The sequence below is a fragment of the Artibeus jamaicensis genome, unplaced genomic scaffold (genome assembly GCF_021234435.1).
Source record: "Artibeus jamaicensis isolate MK-2021 breed Jamaican fruit bat unplaced genomic scaffold, CSHL_Jam_final scaffold_537, whole genome shotgun sequence".
In the NCBI taxonomy this organism is placed as follows: Eukaryota; Metazoa; Chordata; class Mammalia; order Chiroptera; family Phyllostomidae; genus Artibeus; species Artibeus jamaicensis.
In genome coordinates this window covers 13,366,763-13,373,184 of record NW_026522047.1, presented here as the reverse complement: position 1 = coordinate 13,373,184, position 6,422 = coordinate 13,366,763, and positions in this window count along the sequence as shown.

The following is a 6,422-nucleotide window of genomic DNA, read 5'->3' as shown; positions in this document are numbered from 1 at the left end:
CATATGTGGTTATACACTGATTTGGGGAGTGCTGCTTGGGACTGCCAGTTCACTGTTTTTTAACCCTCTCATCCTCATCAACTTTGATTCAGAAGACTTGATTAGTCGAGTAACTGTACACGTAGTGACACCCATGTACGTAATAAGCAGTCAGGGCTGCTGTTACAGCACCGACATTGGGCCTTCGTGAGGCAGGCAGCAGGAGCGTGGCTGCTCTCCTGTTCACGGGTTAGAAAGGGAAGACTCTCAGGGGCCGTGTGGCTTCACTGGATAGAGCACTGACCTGCTCGTAGGCATTTTGAGTCCTGTACTAGCAAGCACAGAACCTGGCACGGGGGGGCTGCTTCATGAATGCACGTTACATAGAGGGTGACCTTCACCTGAATGCTGGTGAGAACATTAGTGTCACATAGAGGGTGACCTTCACCTGAATGCAGGTGAGAGTGTTATAAAGAGAGAGGTGTCAGGAAAGGAAACTTAATGGCGATGCCATGTGTTGCAATACCAACTCAAGTGCTTATTTTGTAAGAGAAAGTAAAAACATTCTCCTCTGTAATTAACATGTAACTAATACTAGGTTTCCTTTTCAAATCTTAAATAATGTGGGATAAAAGTATCATTTTTTAAATCAGAAATTTGAAATACATTAAAAATCAAGAAGTATAACTTCCAGGAAAATAGTGAAATTGCAACCTTGGGGAGTCCAGTAATGCAAATTGGTTCACATATTAATAAAGGAGAATAATCAAATGATGATGTCTCATCAGATGCTGAAAAGATGCTCGATAGGCTTCCATATGCATTCGTATTTTTTAAAAAAATTTACGAAAGAAGCAAGAAACTGCAAAAACAAAAACAACAAACAACAAAAAGTAAAAAAAGGAAATAAAAGATAAAAACAAATTTTTAATAAGCTTTGATAAAGGCAGAGACTACTGGAACTATAATAACGATGCCTTAAAAGATTCCAGTTAAAGGTGGGAACAGTATAGGAATTCCATGATCATGTTGTTTGGATTTTTTAAAAAAAAAGACTTTATTTCTTTTTAGAGAGACAGGAAGGGAGGGAGAAAAACAGGGAGAAAAACATCAGTTGGTTGCCTCTCACACGCCCCCACCTGGGGACCTGGCCTGCAACTTGGGCATGTGCCCTGACTGGGAGTTGAACTGGCTACCGTTTGGTTCTCAGGCTGGTGCTCATTCTACTGAACCACACCAGCTGGATTTTTGTTCTATACCACATTTAGAAGCATATTCCAAGCAGATTAAAATCCAAATATAAAAAAAAGTTTCTTAAGAGCACTAGAAGAAATGATAGGAATTTAAAAAAATTTATTTTCGACATAATTGTCCCTCCCTCCCTCCCTGCCTTCTTGCCTCCCTCCCTTTCTCTCTCTCCACTACTTTGGTCCTGGGTAGGCCAGGAAAGGAGGGCAGAGAAACTGAAGTGATGCAGTGAGAGCCACAGGCACAAGGCCAGAGGCTGGTCCCCAGGTATACATACCCTTGAACTTCTAAGAATATTTGGTGCACTGAAATAACCTCCCTCACTCCCCAGGCAGCCAGCCAGCCAGGAGGTAAAGGGAAGACTCTGGAACAAGGGAAAGTGCCTGACTCAGCAAGAGCTAGCCATTCACCCCTTCCTCGTAGCACCCCCATCCCTGCCCGGGGGTCGGTGGCAAGGGGTCCAGGTCCAGCTGATGGCGTGCTAAGCTGAAGAGTGGAGGTGGCGCAGTGCAGCAGGGAACTAGAGAAGATGATACCTGGGACCAGGGGCCTTGGAGAAACCCCACCCTTGCGCCATTCCCCAGGAAGGTTCCCTTTCTGAGACTGTTTCAGAAGTGGTATTTTGAAGTCCTTCTGCAGAAGACGTTTTGGTCAGTCAGCATGAGAGAGTTCAGAAGCAGGAGGGGGAGGGTCTGCTGCTCCCAATCGGACAGAACACTTTCCTCACTATCTGCAACCCACCCGTGAAATCCTTACTTTCCTGCAGGAACGTAGTTTGCTGTTTCCGGCGTTGGGTTACATGGTACTTCTTATGTTTCGTTATAGGTTACAAGCTCCCCATAACAGGGAGGCGGGCCGTGGTCTTGTGTTCCTTGGGATGTTTTGTTCTATGGCATTGTGCCCTCAGTCTCTTTCCTAACACAAGCTTTCTAACACCTCTGTCTCAGTGTGTCTGTTCCCCTGACACCTTATTTCCTTTTAAAAAAATGTATATATGTATATTTTAAAAATTTTATTTAGAGAGAAGGGAAGGGAGCGAGAAAGAGAGGGAAAGAAATACCCATCAGTTGCTTCTCACACACCCCCAACTGGGGTCTTGACTCACAACCCAGGCATGTGGCCTGACTGGGAATTGAACCAGTGACCCTTTGGTTCATAGGCCAGTGCTTAACGCACTGAGCCACACCAGCCAGGGCATGTCTCCTATACATACATATAGGATTGAGGAGTGAGCTTATGACTTAGCAGAATCTATTTGTAATCCCAGAGCTGTGTTGAAATATTGTCAGATTGATATTGAGGTATAAATCTTGCTCCCTCCATTGTCGAGTCTTCGGTCCCAGCCAATCTGTTGCTATTGCTTCAGGACACATCGATGGCTTTTGATGTCAGTCACAGGTCAGTTCGCAGGTTTGGGCCAGCGCAGCATGTCCAGCGCTGGCTGCCTGTGACTGTGATTACATTGGCTCTTAGGGGAGGAGGTGTGTCGGAGTCTGCAAGGTGTTTATTTAAAACTCTTACCTCACCGGTGGCTGCATTTTGAAACATTTGTTTGCTTTGTTTCACATTACATCACCCAGACCTCCAGGGCTCCAAAATGTTGTTTTTTCTTTTCTTTCATTTTGATTGTTACATGTTCTTGCTTAACCCACCCCCCCCAAAACTCCCCAAATCCCGTGGTGTTTCTGAATTTACACACATTTCTAAAGCATTGGGACCCCCTGTTTGCTCCAGCTGGTCCCGGTTTTGAGCGCTCAAGGCTCCTCCGCGAGGAATTCCGTCTCCATCACGCCACAGAGCAAAATCCACCCGAGGGACGGTGAAGGTCTCACTGGTTTTATTTCCTGAATCCGGCAGCCTCCCATCTAGCAACTAGAATGGCTCCTGTGAGTCGTACAAAATGGAAGGTTTCTAAAGGCAGAAAGGGCGGGGAGGGCGGAGGAGTTAGTAGTGCGTGATTAGGCCGGGACACCCTCCCTTGGAGAAGGTCTGGGTCTCGCCAGGTCTCTAGGACTGACCAGGAGATGACAGACTGATTGGTTTAAAATTCTGCTGGGAGAGTCTGAAGCTGCAGTTAGGCGGTTACTAAGTTTTGAGTTGATCTCCTGGGGTGTAGTGACATTATGTATAATAGCCCCCAAATGTAAATACTCCAAATGTCTGTCAACTGATGACTGAATAAGCAAAATGCAGTCTATCTACATAGCTGAATATTATTTGGCAATAGAATGAAGTGAAGTGCTATGACATGGGTGAACCTTGCAAACATCATTTTAAGTGAACAAAAGCCAGACACAAAGGGTCACTTTTGTGTGACTCCATTTCTATGAAGTGTCCAGAACAGGCAGCTCCAGAGGGACCGAGAGTCCGTGAGTGGTTGCTTCGAACCAGAGGATTAGGAGAGAAGAAAGAATGACAGCTGATGGGCATGAAGGTTCGTTGATGAAAATGACCTAAAAGTAAACTGTGATGGTTGTACAGCCAGGTAAATAGGTTCAAAACCAATTCTAAACTTTAAATGGGTCAATTGTATGGTATGTATGTTAGGTTTCAACCAAGTTGTATTTTGAAAGAAAGGAAGAGCACGTTTAGAAGGAACCGGTGAAATGATGACATTGGCGACAGGTACTCAGATCGGCGTGGCAACCAGGAAGCCACGCATTGACCCATTTCCTCCCTGGTGGCGTCTCCTGCCCTGAGCCTCCGCCTGAGCTCCTGCAGTCCTGTGCTTCGTGCCTCAGAACTACACTCAGCACCGCCACTGGTGCCCGACTGTCTAAATGATTCTTGGTCTCAAACTCCCCTTTCCCGCCTTGTTTCCTGCATGAAGCTTATAGAAGTTAGGGGCCACCTTTATAGATAGAAAAAAAATACAAGTGGAAAATAAGATGGGAAAGACATATTTGTTAAAATGAGAATGGGAAGGAATTATGTAAACGAGGCATCTGGAAACTTCTTGATCCTTAGTTTCGAGGGGAATCTGCTTCTGCTCATCATCAACGCGGCGGATTTCTTCCTGAGGCTCCTGCGTGCCTCGTGCCGGTGACGGCCGTCGCTGCCCTGGGGAAGACATCACCGCCTGTCGTAGCGCAGTGGGGGCTGTAGGATCAGCCCCCTCTCCTGTGCTCATTAGTGGCTAGTATCGAATAGATTTACGTCAATGTAATAAGCTGCTCCCTCTTTACTTTTCTGAGACGAGTAATAGAGCCTTCTGTCTATGTAGACCCATTTTATCTCTGTAGCTCAGTCCTTCTACAAGACCAGTGAATATAGCTGGGCTGTTCTTTGGATGCGAAGTTAAAGCCTTGGTACACACGCCTTTGGGTGTTTTTCTAGCAAGGCTGGTGTGTTTACACTGGTTCATGGTCAGACTTGGTTCTAGGGTAGAGACAACCAGCCCAAATGTAAAAACCACGAAGACTTGGCTTTCAGTTTTCCACTTACTGTCTTTTCAGGATGAAAAGCAGCAGGTGGGTGTGGGGTGATGAACGGGCTCCTTCTGGAGGGAGCTCCCATCCCCCCAGTGGGCTGCCTCTCCTGAGCCCCGATGGTCAGCATGGGCCGAGCCCTGGGGGGTCGGTCAGCTATTTCTAACTCTTTATTTTCTGTTGCACAGAATTCCCAGGAAAATGACAAAGTCAAAAATGCAGCAGGAGAATTCCTGAGGGGTGGCCGTTTCTGGGAAGAATGCATTCCTTTCTCCTACTAAGTCTGAACTCGAGGGCTCTGACTCATGTGTCACTGGAACAGCAGGACTCGGTGGCTTCCCCAAGAAGGTCATTCATGAGCTACGTTTATTTTTAGGTTCTGTTTAAACCACAGACACAAATAGCGAGAACTTATTATTTTGAAATAAGAAAAGGTCGCTATGTGATTTTTATTTTTAACCCCCAGAACATGGCATGAAGCGAAGGAGAGGGGGTCAGGGGTGACGTGCAGTTTCCAGACAGATTTCCTGAGTTGGTAACTTCTCTTCTCAGGTACCGTGGGTTGTGGATGAGTAAGTCCCTCTTGAAAGGAAATTACTGTTGTATCTAATTATAGGAGCCATGCATATACATTGGAGGAACATTTTTAACTACAGAAAAGAATGGAAAAAAAAACTCCCAAGAAATGTTCTGTAATTCTACTACTCAGAAATCATCTCTGTAAATCCTTAGGTTAATATCGAAGTGCATTTACCTGTAATGTTTGATATAGATCATAATTTCTATATAAGACCATACAATTTGAAAGTGTAGAGACTGTGTTAAATAGTCCTTTGCATTCAAGAATTTCACATTCAGAGTTGTGTGTATTTTTAGCAGTCTGGTAGGTCTGTGATATGTAGAAACACAAGTTTACTGACGGGCTGCTTGGTTGCAACGGGATCAGCTGGTGAGTGAGTCACACAGGGGCTGCCCAGGGTCCACATCTCAGGTTGGCTTTGCTGTTCTCAACAGTAGAAGAGCAACTAATCAGCAATTTGTGGTCAATATTTCTTAGTACCTCCCAATACACATTCTCCCCTTCTTCATAGATTAGACATATTGTCGCCCATTAAAAGGAAATATTCCTTATTTCCTTTGTAAGTAAGTGCCTTGGTTTTAGCCAGTGAGATGTAAACAGACGTGTTCACAATGACTGGAAAGTATTGTTTTTCCATTTCTCCTGGGTGGAATGTGATTGCTATGGCTGGAGCGCAGCAGCCATCTGGGACCTTGAGGTTATATAAGTGCTACAACCCAGAGGAGGCTGACTGTGAGCTGGAAGGATGCTGGTTCTTGACAATTTTGTGGCACCACCATGTCAGTATTGGGCTGCCTATTCTCCAGATTTATTTTATGTAAACAGGAAATACATTTCTATCTTGTTTAAGCCAATGTACAAAAATTTTTTTTTGGTTCTTACATTCAGTTAAAGTTGATCCTAATGGATACAGGCTTCTTCATTGTTATCATTTACCTAATGTCGGGAGTTGTTGAGTCACCCATGGGAAACCTAGGACAATATGACCTGTTCTTGTTTCATGTTTATTCATGTCTATTCCTGCCCTGTCGTATCTCCTGGGACCCAGGTCCTGTGGACCCACCAGCAAGCACAGCTCTTAAAAGTGGAGTCTTGCTCTGTGTTTCTGGGGCGGATTGGGCTTTGAGTTCAGCAGGAAGTCCCTCCAGCCTCCGGGGGGAGGGCGGAAGCCAGTGCTGGCCAGGGAG